Consider the following 13,956-nt stretch of genomic DNA (forward strand, 5'->3'; position numbering starts at 1 on the left):
AGAGTTTCCTGAACTGAGATCAGTTGGTTTCAATAAATTTTAATTATACATTGCGTACAGCAAAGCCAAAATACAACGCCCACGAATGTGTACGCAGGGTCGCACAAGGTTAAAGTATAGACAAATTTGAAGACGTGTAGATTTTGACAATGACTGTGAAAAACACAAACAAAATGTTATAACTGATAGATTTGTAATACAATTTTTGCAATTTATTCTTTAGAGGACACTCAAATGTAGTCTTTGGTATTCCAATGACATTGATTCATGATTTTCACAACTTCTGATGGGAGGTCTATTGGCACACAATCAACAAAATAGCTTTATAAACTAGATCTGCCTTAATATAATCATAATATAATTAAAAAAAAAAAAAAACAGGACTGAATTATCTATGGTGATGCAGAGATGCAATAAAGTCACAAAGAGTGAAAATATAAGCAATTCATTTGTAGCCTTTTAGAAAATTCTGTTGCAATAACTAAACATGCTTCCACTTAGAACAATATGTTTAGATTTGTTTAGGATGCCATTTTAGTGCCATGTTTAAATAAAAATAATAATAATAATAATAATTATATATATATATATATATATATATATATATATATATATATATATAAATATACATATATATATATATATATAAACTCAGCAAAAAAAGATAATTTTGTAAATCCAAATAACTTTACAGATCTTTATTGTAAAGGGTTTAAACAATGTTTTCCATGCTTGTTCAATGAACCATAAACAATTAATGAACATGCACCTGTGGAACGGTCGTTAAGACACTAACAGCTTACAGACGGTAGGCAATTAAGGTCACAGTTATAAAAACTTAGGACACTAAAGAGACCTTTCTACTGACTCTGAAAAACACCAAAAGAAAGATGCCCAGGGTCCCTGCTCATCTGCTTGAATGTGCCTTAGGCATGCTGCATGGAGGCATGAGGACTGCAGATGTGGCCAGGGCAATAAATAGCAATGTCTGTACTGTGAGACGCCGAAGATAGTGCTACAGGGAGACAGGAAGGACAGCTGATCATCCTCGCAGTGGCAGACCACGTGTAACAACACCTGCACAGGATGGGTACATCCAAATTTCACACCTGCAGGACAGGTATAGGATGGCAACAACAACTGCCCGAGTTACACCAGGAACACACGATCCCTCCATCAGTGCTCAGACTGTCTGCAATAGGTTGAGAGAGGCTGGACTGAGAGCTTGTAGGCCTGTTGTAAGGCAGATCCTTACCAGATATCACCGTGTGTGTGTGTGTGTGTGTGTGTGTGTGTGTGTGTGTGTGTGGTTTTTTTATTTATTTATTTATTTTTTTTTTTTTTACATACACCAGTGGGGCCCATTTTCATAATCCGGCCAGCCTTGTCCATCATTAATCTCTGTATTTGATTGGATTTATCATCTTTTTCTCATGTCTGCAAGTGATTGCAAGTTCCTAAAAGATGTAGTGTGTCCATGATGGCCTGTTTCTCTTCATCAAATGTTTATAGCTCACCGATAACCTTGACCCTCAATAAATGCATCTCTCCCTTGTTGAGTGTCAAGTGTCGGGCTGGGAAGAGGTGTATGGCTTGTGATCGACAGCAGAAATGGGTCATCAGCACTGGCTGGCTGCATGTTTGAGTTGTCTCAGTCGCAATGACATTGATGGACGGCATTTGCTTTTGTAGACACAAATTACTTGCCTTACTCCTCTATGGCTGTAGCTAGTGGTTCATATCTGGCACTGAGGTAACTTGGAGAAATCTACTGCAAGGCAGCCTTTGATCCACAGTGGGATTGATAAAACAGTTTGCTCTGAGATTTGACATTCATTCACGTTGTATGGCTTTAAAGGGCTAGGATGAAACATCAGTCATGCCCTTTCAGGTTTTCTACAGCAGTCCGAAGCTTTCTTGTCAAAACAGCATCTCAGATTGGGTGAACAATTCTCAAATGCTGTTAAATGGACAAAGTAAACTTTGACCTTCTGTATGCGTGTCTAGCTAAATCTCTGCTTATTTGTTTGCACTCTACACTCATATAATAACATTTCCCATGAAAGAAAATATCAGTGCATGCAAGGCAGGAAAATAATAATGTAAAAGTTTTAGGTAAGCTTATGTTTTAGGTTTTAGTTCTGCTTATATTAATACTGCGTTTACTTCATGTCGGAATTACTGTAATTACGTGATGACAACTGGGGAGGTCTACATGGAGCTGTTCACATCCTCGGGCCTTGGAAATTATTCATTTCTATGGCAACACTCATAACGGTAAAATGGAAACATGTGTCTTAGTTGTTTACAACAAAATATTTAATCACTACATTAATTCATTATTTCGCCCATATATGTTCTTGCAAAATGTTTCAGAACAAAAAAAGCACTCTAGGTTACAGTGGCTATAATACAATAGCATACCAAAGAGAAATATGTGTAAATTACCTTAAATGGTTGAGGCCGTTACCATATTTTTTTACATGATTTTGGCTTGTTTGCAGGTACTTGCTGGTAGATGCTTGGAATGCATCCAGATGGAAAAAAGCCTGTCTCCCCATTTACAGCCATTCAAAAACAGCCGTGATTTCGGACAATTGTTTGTTTTTGTTTTTTTTTCAACAAATAAATAAATAAATAAATAAAATCAATCTAAGTTATTTCATTACATTATCCACACCTGACTAATCACTGGGCAGCGCCATGATGATTCTAATCGTTGCTGGAGTGTTTATTGGTTTCGTTCTCCATAAGAAGCATGGTAAAAACCACCAATATGGCCATTCCAAATGGAGAACTTTTACAGCTGAGGGACTATTAAAAATCGTGACTAAAGTATCAGCACTATGGAGCCACATGCTTTTTTGACAATAATACGCTAAACATCACATTTTCTGCCAAGAATATAAACCGATGCAAGAGAAAGACTTGTAATTGCGAGTTCTACAATGACATGAACTCTTTCTACAAATCAGAATCTCAAAATTACGGTAATTCTGACATGTCGTGAATGCAAAAATGCTACATCAGAGCTAATTTGCAGATTTCATGACACTCAGCATGTGTTTTCTTTTCATTTGAGAGTACACAAGAATCAACACATTGTCTTTGTTCACAATAGCATACTACCATACTACTCCTACTTTCCCTGCAGTATTTAGTATGGTGTATACAGTGTTGTTTACATTTTGAATGCTAAACATTCTTTCAATGTAAGCCAATGGGAAATGTTCAAATTGTAATCTTACATTTATTAAAAACTTAAAATTTTGCACAAAATAGATAGCACACCCAAGTCTCAAGACTTAAGTTAATATAGTTTTGCACAAATTTGAATTTCCGTCACTCACCAGGGACATGCTGGACTGAAACTAAGAACATCTACTCCTGGGTACAGGGGCGGTCACACTACACTTTGTGCTCCATTCACTCCCATTCATACGCATCCGAACGTGGGAGACCGGAAACGCAACCTCATGTGAAGAAATTTTGTACACCGAGAGACCTGCTGAAGTCCCGGAGCCTCACCTGTTCAAGACCTTTTGCGGGCCTCAGAACAGCTCTGGCTGGAATTGATAGCCACAATATCAGCTGCCATTCTCCCCAGTTATATGCTTTGAGCCTCACAAGTAATGTCAGTTTGGTTAAGAATTCCACTGTGCTCTATACGGCTAATTCCTTGGCAGCTTGGTATGTACAGGGATGTTATCTGTGAACTTGTCCCGAGCACCGAACTGTATGCTACTAAGTCATTAAATCAGATCGGATGGGCCTGAGTAGCTCAGCGAGTATTGACGCTGACTACCACCCCTGGAGTCGCAAGTTCAAATCCAGGGTGTGCTGAGTGACTCCAGCCAGGTCTCCTAAGCAACCAAATTGGCCCAGTTGTTAGGGAGGGTAGAGTCACATGGGTTAACCTACTTGTGGTTGCGATAAGTGGTTCTCGCTCTCAATGGGACGTGTGGTAAGTTGTGCATGGATCGCGGAGAATATCATGAGCCTCCACGTGCTATGAATCTCCACGTTGTCATGCACAGCGAGCCACGTGATAAGATACGCGGATTGACTGTCTCAGAAGCGGAGGCATCTGAGACTTGTCCTCCGCCACCCGGATTGAGGTGAGTAACCGCGCCACCACGAGGACCTAGTAAGTAGTGGGAATTGGACATGCCAAATTGGGGAGAAAAGGGAATAAAAAATAAAATCAGACCTGGACATTACCTACGGAAATACTCTTCATTAGTGTCATAAGTGTTCTATGTAAAACCTTGATTCCTCGAATTAAATAATAATAATAATAATAATAATATATATTTGTTTTTTTGTTTTTTTACTTAAGTTTGAATAAAGTTATTCACAACTGCAATATTATATAATTCCAAGAATATGGATTTCTGGAATGACGCAATAAGCAAACAACAGTTGTACAGCCTTCATTACCTCGGTTCTATTTGTGTCAGGAGGAGATTTCTCAGACAGATTTTTCGACCCTACTGTTAATGCCAGTCACTGGGCGTCAGGATTATGTCAGGATTATTGACTATGTCAATCAAGATTGACAGTAATCCAGATGCACTATAACGCTTCCCCACCGTAAAACGTGCAGGTACATTGTGAATAAAGGGCAGTGGCACACTGTTATTGTTATGATGCTCATGTGACATTGTCACGTGCAGAATTATTAGTGTGGTGCAGCATGCTATCTCAAGGCAATTTCAAACAGCAGTCTACAACTCATAGCTCTTCAAAAAAAAGAGCTTGGCTCTGTCCACTTTAATAAAACTGTCATCTCACTAATACCAACACATAATAACAGCACAGAATAAACTACGGGGATCAATATCATATATTGTTCTCATTTATCAAAGTCAACCTTCAGTATTAAGAAAATAATAAACAGTTAAGGAACTTTGAAAATTATGCAGAATTTACCTTTCTTAGAAATTTGCATTTCTGAGAAAGAGTTTGCAGATATTCTACAAATATTGTCAAGGGCAAAGTTTGGAAAGAATGATGTATGTAATGTATGAAAGATAATAGTCTGTTTAAACTCAGTTTAAAGACCCCAATGGCATGGAATGATTGGACAAAAGATTGTATACACTCCTGAGTGCAACATTAGTCATCAACAGTTTTGGTCTGTTTTCCTCAAAGAGAAAGATTGTACAGTAAATCTTAAATGTGTATATCTGATAAAATGTAATTTTGTCTACTTTTAGAAGTACACTAATTTAAAAATCTCCTCAAAGCGAACACACATGGACCAAAAGCCACAAAAGACAAATTTTGGTTTCATTGGGTTTTAAGTTGAAAATAAATACAGTATAATGCCAAGTTTATCATTAAAACAACACATGTTGTTTTTTGGAGATCTGTCTGGACTGCTTATGCTGTTATGTTTTATGTGGTTATTTGTAATTTCTGCCACATATAATTACAGGAATCTATTGCAAAATGTTTTTTTATTTATTTATTTATTTTATGTACAATACATAATTTGTTAATAATTTGTCCCACAACACAAGCTTTAATGACTCATCAATATCTAATTTCACAAAAAAAAAAAAAAAAATAAAAAATAAACTGTGTTGGGTAAGTTACTTAAAGTAATCCACTACAAATTATTAATCACTATACTAACATTTTTATTTGATTACTATACTGATTAGTTTATTGAAAAATATTCACGTAATTAATTCGTTAAAGTTTTTTTTTTTTTCTAAACACGTCACAGAAAAGTTTTTGTTTTTGCGCTCAACAACTTTCAAAATAATGTCTATATTTCATCCTTATTCATTGTCACATGCTAGTCGAATACAATTAGCACCACATGTTTCACCACCACAATGTCTCGTTATGGGACGCATGCCCTTCAGCTGTCACGGGAACACAAACAAACATACATATGAACAGAGCTGGATAGTAACAGATTACATGTAATCTGGATTATGTAATCATATTACAAAAAATCAAGTACTTGTTATTGTCACGTATCCACCGGACTCCCTCTCCCTCACCGTCTGTCACCCGCTCTTACTGGACTGAGTTCTAATAACGCACACCTGCAGCTCATCATCACCTCATTTGGACATGCACAACATCACTCTCACTCTCAGTCAGCGTCTAGCCTTGTTGTAGGCACCTCGGACTCACCTTTTGCTCAGCTGCAGTAGAAAGCTGCTTTTCTGTTTATTACTTTGTCAATGACCTATTCTGGAGATATTAGATAAATTACTCTGAGAATTCTGTGATTTCGGCATATCTACTCACCTGTGTTAACCTCACCTGTTTGTCAACTAACTGTTCTGGATATACACAACAAGTGACTCTGAGAATACGGCGTTTCCACTCACCTGGGCTAATCTCAACTGTTTGTCTACGATCTGCGCAAGATAAGTGACTTTGTGAAATCTGCATATCTACTTACCTGTTTGAAACGTACCTGTTATACCACAAACCTCTCTGAATGCTCAGGAAATGTGACTTTGAGAACTCTGCAAATACTTTGTTTCGATTTACTAACCTGCTTTTTATGTACGTAACTCACCTGTGATACTGTCTGACGTTGAAGTTACCTGTTTGGGCACATGTTGATTTGGAAATTACCACATATGGATTTGTGCCTTCTGCCTTGGTTCTCTGATCAAAGACTGTCTCCAAGACCGTGTATCATACCTGAATACTTGCCTTGCTTACTGCTTTTCCAGTGTCCTGTATAAACTCCCACATCTGGTTTCATCTCAAGCTTCTGAGTCAGCGTGTCATTTACATTTTTAAATACTTGTAGATTTCATTTACTTTTTATTGTTTACATTAAGGCAACATCAGTAAATTGTTCATAATTTATTGGTCCACCCTATTTAAGGTTTTTAAATGCTCAATGAGCTGACCACTGATATACAGTATGTTGGGTAAGTCTTTGAGTGTTTTTGAAAGTGGGGGAGGAGGGTTGAGGAACTGCACACACATACCTGATACTAGCCAGGTGGCTATAATGAAGATGGAGCTGTCTCACTCAGCCTTTGACCACTGGATTTACAAAAATCAGTTCACTTAAGGAGAGACAGGGCTGTGCAATGTGAACTCTACGTTCCAAAACGTAATGTCCACTACAAACAATCCCACCTCAAATCTAAAGAATTGAGGTGTGCTTGCATGTTTTCTCAACTTTACACTGCATATCTAACCAACTCCTGATGAACACATTTTATTTATCACTCTGTGTGTCGCTATGTCTCTGGAAGGGTTTTATCCATCAAAAGCATAAACATTTCATATTCGCAATGCAATCCGCACATAAATGCCAAACCGATATTTGTCATGTTTGAGAAACCTATTTGTGTTTGTCATTGATCGGCCTAGAGCACTATCAGCATCACAAGGGATAACCTGGAACTCCCTTCGTATTTTTACGCCATGTAAATACATTTGCGCTATTTGGACAAAAGCAGCGCTCAAATGATTAGACCATGCCTCTCATTATGATAAAATTATGCAAGTTACTAAACACTGCTGATGTAAAGCTGTGAAATGTTGTTTACATATCCAGCAACCTTCACTAATTATTAATTCTGGAAGTCTGGTCAAAAAAGTCTTTAAAGAATTATCAACCATCTTTTTCTGCCATATTGGGGGGGGGGAGGGGGGGGTGTTTATTTCATCACCCTGTAAGAGCTTTATTTTAGATTTAGTGACAGACAAATAGTCAAATTCTCATATTTTGATTCATTAAGTTTTTTTTTTATTTTAAAATGGTATAGAATAGCCTACTTCAATGCATGTGACATCAAACCTAACAAACATGACATTGCCTAACAATTTAAATCAGAGGTAATCTGATAACATAATCCAAGAAAATATGTTTCTGATTGCAATTTTATTCATGCAATTTGGAATCAGTACCAGATTACAATTTAGAAGCACTGCATATGAACATAATTCATGTTTTGAATGTGTTCTACAAATAAAATTTTAGAAATATTTGTAACCCAAGTAATTAAAGTCAGTAATTGTAATCTAGTTACAAAAATGTACATGTAATGTTACACTACATTTTGAATAAAAACAGTAATTAGATTACTGTAATTTAACACATTACATTCAACATTGTTAAAAATACATGTAAATAAGGCACAAAACCAGCAGACATCCATTCCAGAAGAAAGAGTTTCATGTACTGCAAAGATGATATCAAAATATACTACCGCTACGTATTTTAGATTGAAAAGACATTCAGTTAAAAAACAATAAAACGTAGGGCAGGACTTCATATTCATCAGGTAAAGAGGTCTCTATCTGACAAGTCATTGGAAAGTTGAAGAAAACAGGGGCTTGGTGACATCAGTTAAAAAAAGGAAAATAGTTAAAGTGGCAGAGTAAGTTATTACATTTTGATTAAAGGTTATGAAGACAACACTTTTTTTTTTTTTTTTTTTTTTTTTTATTGTGCCTTACAAGACCAGGAACATGTATTAAGAAAGTAAATAGTGTATATTTTGATTTCATGCTGACTTTAAAAGAATAGAAAACAGACACTTCAGATTTGACAATTCATTTACTTTTTGAACTTACAAAGTTTTTGGCCGCAACTGCATTCCTGTGTCGAGGAACTGACAGTGCGGCACCTTAGATGTCTCGCAGACTTAACTCTGAGTCTTTGTGTTCAAGCTGAAGGCCTCTTTGAAGCACAGAGCTCTCATGGCTTTGATGTTTGCATAATCCATTCCTTCCATGCAGCAGAGACTATGGTGGAAAAGAATAAGGTTAAATTACACTCTCCTTAAAGTGCAAATCAATGCTAATGTAGAGGAATTAGACCGCCTACATGCATCCATTCTCATTAGTCTCCTGGTCATGACACACCAGGCAGAAACAAAACTATGTTCCTGAAGCGTGCAAGGAGGGCCTCTTAGACCTCTCAGCTAAGACTTTGGGGAAAATCATCAAATTGCAGCCTCAGGGTTTCAGCTAACACTAATTAAATGATGTCTAAATGGAGAAAAAATAATTTATTTTCTTGTGGCATAAACTGTATATACAGTACTGTGCAAAAGTTTTAGACACTTGTGAAAAATGTTGCATAGAGAGGATGTCTTCGTAAATAGTCATAAATAGTTTTCATTTATCAGTTAATATCGTACAAAGTCCAGTTAACATACAAAAGCTAAATCAATTTTTGTTGGGACCACCTTTGCCTTCAAAACAGCACCGATTCTCCACGGTACATCTGGACACAGTTTTTCTTGGTTGCTGGCAAATAGATTGTTCCAAGCTTCTTGGAGAATTCGCCAGAGTTCTTCTATCTGTTTAGGCTGTCTCAATTGCTTCTGTCTCTTCATGTAATCCCAGACTGACTCGATATTCAGTGGGGAGCTCTGTGGGGACCATGCCATCTGTTCCAGGGCTCCCTGTTCTTCAATTCTATTTTATTAGCAAAATTAATGTTTAGGAGTCTAAAATGTATATTTCCTATTGACACACTAAAGCTACATTTATATGGACAGCAATGAGGGTGAATACTCACAAGCCATAAACCAGCACTGACTTAGCATGTTCCCCGTATTTCAATGTATATACGTATACATGTTATTTTTTTTATCTTGCTTGATAAAGTATACCACTATTTTATTGTATGTATGTTTAATATGACAATTGACAATATTCCTACTTTCTGGCAAATGTGTGAGTGAATGATAATATAAATTCCTAACATGACTCTTACATTAAACCTACCATCTGTCAAATAGTGGTCGATATTAGTTCATGTTGTTGTTTTTATGCAGTGTGTATAACATTTGAATTTTCAGTATAACTGTCATGTATGGAATTTGTAATAACCCCCAAAAAACAACAATTTTGTAACTTATTCTGTTGCTCAATGAATAATATTACTGTAAAGCAATCTTTATATCAGAGAAAAAGGCATATTAAGTAGAATGTTAAGATGGGACCTGTGCAGTAAATTGAGAAATGTGGGTTTGTCATATTGCTGTTAATAGCAGTGTCATAAAGCACATCCTTTAATCAGTATGTGATGCTTTAACCTCAGAGCTGAAATGCCACAGGAGCTGAAAGGTAAACATTTTAAATTCACAGGCAGGTGCTGCATATTGTACTTTTTTTTTTTTTTTTTTTAGCAAGGGCAGAGAATCTAGATGGATGGCAATCAGAGTTCATCCTCTGTCCAACAATACCAGATTTAAATCTAACACTCATTTGTCTGAAGCCAAATCACCTTCACTGCTATTTTACTTACTGCAGTGCTCAATGAAAGGGTGCTACATTCTTGAAAGAATAGGACAAACTGTAGTAACAAAAGTAATTAACATGCTTTTTTTGGACATAATACCATGAGAATACCATGTTCTTTAGGACATGTTGTTTCCATGGTATTATTTTAAAGCTGACGTGTATTTTTATTTTTTATTTTTTTCAATTATTTTGTTTTTTGTTTTTTTGCACCCCAGCTTAATATGAAGAGTCAGCTACAAGTAGGTTGATTGAGTGAAATGTTACCCTTTCCACTAGCTTCTATAGAGTACTGGATGTGATAGTACATAGATGTGATAAAATGAATTGCTGAGAGCCAATATTGCAATCAAGGTTGGCTTATGTCAAAGCTGCTATTGAAAATGCCTCAGAGTTTGACACAAACCTTGACAGGATCTCCAAGCTACAGTCATTGATTAAACCAAAATACCAACCAAAAAGCTTTCTGTTCTGTTGAAACAGGAAGGAAATGTGTTGAAGTATTTTGAAAGGCTGCATGTTGTGTTTGCCTGTGTTTGCTTTTAAAGTTTTTCACTTTTGGATTTTTGAAAATTTATTTTAGTCTGATGTCCAAGTTATGCAGAGGGGATCAGGTATGTCATGAAATTCCTCTTCAGAAGTTTAAGGAAAAAAATAAAAATTGTGTGTGTGTAGAACAAAACACTATCTCTTTGAGTTTAATTGTTACTAAAGGTTCTACAGTATCTACATGTTGTAATTGACATTATTGCTTGTTTTCATGAACAACTGTGAAATATGTTGCCAAAATGAATAAATTAATGTTATGCAGGAGCTTAAAAAGAAAAGTATTATTTTATAGAATATAGACTTTATTTTAAAGGTCAAAAAGGCAATGAAGCAATATACATCTTCACAAAGCTCAAACTACTGTGTGGATTATAAAGACATCTGTTAATGTTAATGAGCAATCTGCATTCAAGTAAGCTTTGTTTTTGTCAAATGTACATCTGTTTATAACAGCAAATTAGAATGTTGTTTTTCCCAGCTGCAACATCGGTTAACCTCATAGTACTTTTAGATTACATGTGTAAAAAAAAAAAAAATTCGGAATGTGAAAGTTGCATACATGGTTTTGCAGTTCAGACCCAAAATCTTGTGTTTGACAGTATTTATGAGAAACAAAGTGATATCGTAGAGATAATGTGTGGGGTCCCCCAAGGCTTGGTATTAGGTCCTTTATTAGTTAACCTATATATCCTTCAATTTGCTGGTGTAATTGATTGATTTTACTTCACCTTTCATTAGTCAACAAACGATACACAACTCAATTGATTTTTTACATGCATTTATACACACACACACACACACACACACACACACACACACACACACACACACACACATATTGCAGAATTTTAGCCTCAGTCACCATCCACTTTCATTGCATTTTTTTTTTACATACAAAGAAAGTGAATGGTGACTGAGGCTAACTTTCTCCTTTTGTATTCCACAGAAGAACACATCATTTCTCCCTAAAGACTGGTTGCATTTCTCTGTGTGTTCACCCTCCTTTCTTCTGAATTAGCTGACACATACAGATTAAAGGGAGCTCTGGACTAATCATAACAGAAAAAAGTGGAGTGAGGGTTGTTAAAATGTCATTGCCCTCGGCTAAATCTTGATAGCACATGGGCGTCATGACCCCTAATGAGACAACAGAGCTGAAGAGGGACGGAACGTCTCTGAAGCCCGTCTATCGGATCTTTCTAAAGCTACTTACCTTTAAGAGTCCATGGCTTAAAGGGGCTATAAGAAGGACATTAAAGCTGTCAAACAATTTTACGTTAGCATCTGTCACTTTTGGAGTCACATGCCTTTGTGTAAAGAACCAGAACCTGTCATGATAACAGAAGAACTCAACCCACAGCTGTATGAGTCAAACCATCATAGTGCAGATCAATACAGAGGTCATCATTTATAGTATGACGTCTTGTGATAAGGTATATTTTGATCTTGCAATGATTTTAAATGTTTATTGATGATCTAATTAATTTAGCAGATAACTAAGTAACCATAGTGTCCAATAACCTTGATTGTCAAATTTGTAGGTTTAGGGACATTTTTAGCAATCTTACACAGAACAAAACTTCCCAGTATATCTACGTTAATGAAGATATAAGCTGGGTTTCTATGTACAATGTTAGTCACACATAAGCAGTGTTAGGTGTAATCTGATTGCAAAGTAATTAGTGACTGTAATCTAATTAATTTTACAGCCAAAAAATAGTAATACATTGCAATTTAAATTTTGGTAATCAGATTACAGTTACTGACTTTAAGTACTTTACTTGGGTTACACATATTTAAAACATGTATTATGTTCATGTATGTTTATTTGCATTTCTGTGGAAGCTGAAGGGTGTACGCCCCCTAATAAGTCATTGTAAGGTAGAAACGTTATGACTTGTGTGCGACAATGAACAAGGCTAGATTTTTTGAAGTAGAAAAAACTCAAACTTTTCTGTGAAAAGTGTTTAGGAAAGTAAATTAAAAGTCATTAGTAGTGTGATTACTTTTTCGATATAAGGATCAGTAAAGCAATTTGATTACAATTTAATAGAAGTGGATTATTTTTTTTGATTAACCAAAACTGCATGTACGGTTCCCAAAAACATTGTATCTAAGTACTATGTAAAACAGGACTATTCAACTGGTGGCCCATGGCCAAATTGAAGTTTTCAGTGGCTCGCGTGAGGTTGTCAGTTGTCTTGTTTACATCGAACATGTTTTGTGTCTGTTCACACTGTTTTCAAATGTTTTTCTATGCAAACTTGCGCTAAGCAGACATCGTGCCATATCTTGATGATTTTACAGTGTCTCGTGCATGAGCACGCCATTTATAGACGCTTTTAGAGGTTGCGCTACTAATAAACATTATCCTTAATTTTGACGGAAGGAGAAGATTAAAGACGTAAAATCATGGACGACTGACAAGCGTGAGTTCGGAGCAACAGAAAAGTTCTATTCATTAATTTGGTCAAGAAATTTGCAAAGTCAAAAGTTTTTGTATTAGTCTGATTTACTCTTTCTGTAATTGACCAATTTTGAAAGCACTTTTTTTTTTCTTTGTTACCTGTATTTTTCTATAAAATAAAACAGCTATAAAACACAGATGTTTTATTTATATAGTAAACAGATATTATAGGCCTGCTATAACACTATCTGTAGATAGAAGCTTTTCGATAACAAAATATCCTGGCTTGGCCCATGTGCCCCGAAGATTTTTTCCATGTGGCCCATTTGTCGATGAAGATAAATAGCCCTGATTTAAAAACATGGAAAGTGAATTTTGTTTTGATGTGTATTTTTTTTTTTTATTCTCAAATATAGTGAACAATTTAGTTGCAATAATAAAAACACATTATTATGATTTATTTTGTGTGTTTTTTTCTCTGATAAATTGTGAAGGAAAGTGTAAAGACACATTTTAAGAGTGTTTGGGGGCTATCTTTAATTTGTACATTACATACAGTATTAGTGACATGTAAGTAGTAATTCATCTCCATAGCACGATATAGAAAAAAAAAACAAAAAAAAAAAACATTATCTTGGGTCTTTCACTTGCTTTCACAATTTATCAGAGACAAAAGACATAAAAGCCATGATTACAATGCATTGCAAAGCAATTGTTCACTATATTTGAGAATAAAAAAGTAAAAAAAAAAA

The sequence above is a fragment of the Myxocyprinus asiaticus genome, chromosome 17 (assembly GCF_019703515.2).
Source record: "Myxocyprinus asiaticus isolate MX2 ecotype Aquarium Trade chromosome 17, UBuf_Myxa_2, whole genome shotgun sequence".
NCBI classification, from domain to species: Eukaryota; Metazoa; Chordata; class Actinopteri; order Cypriniformes; family Catostomidae; genus Myxocyprinus; species Myxocyprinus asiaticus.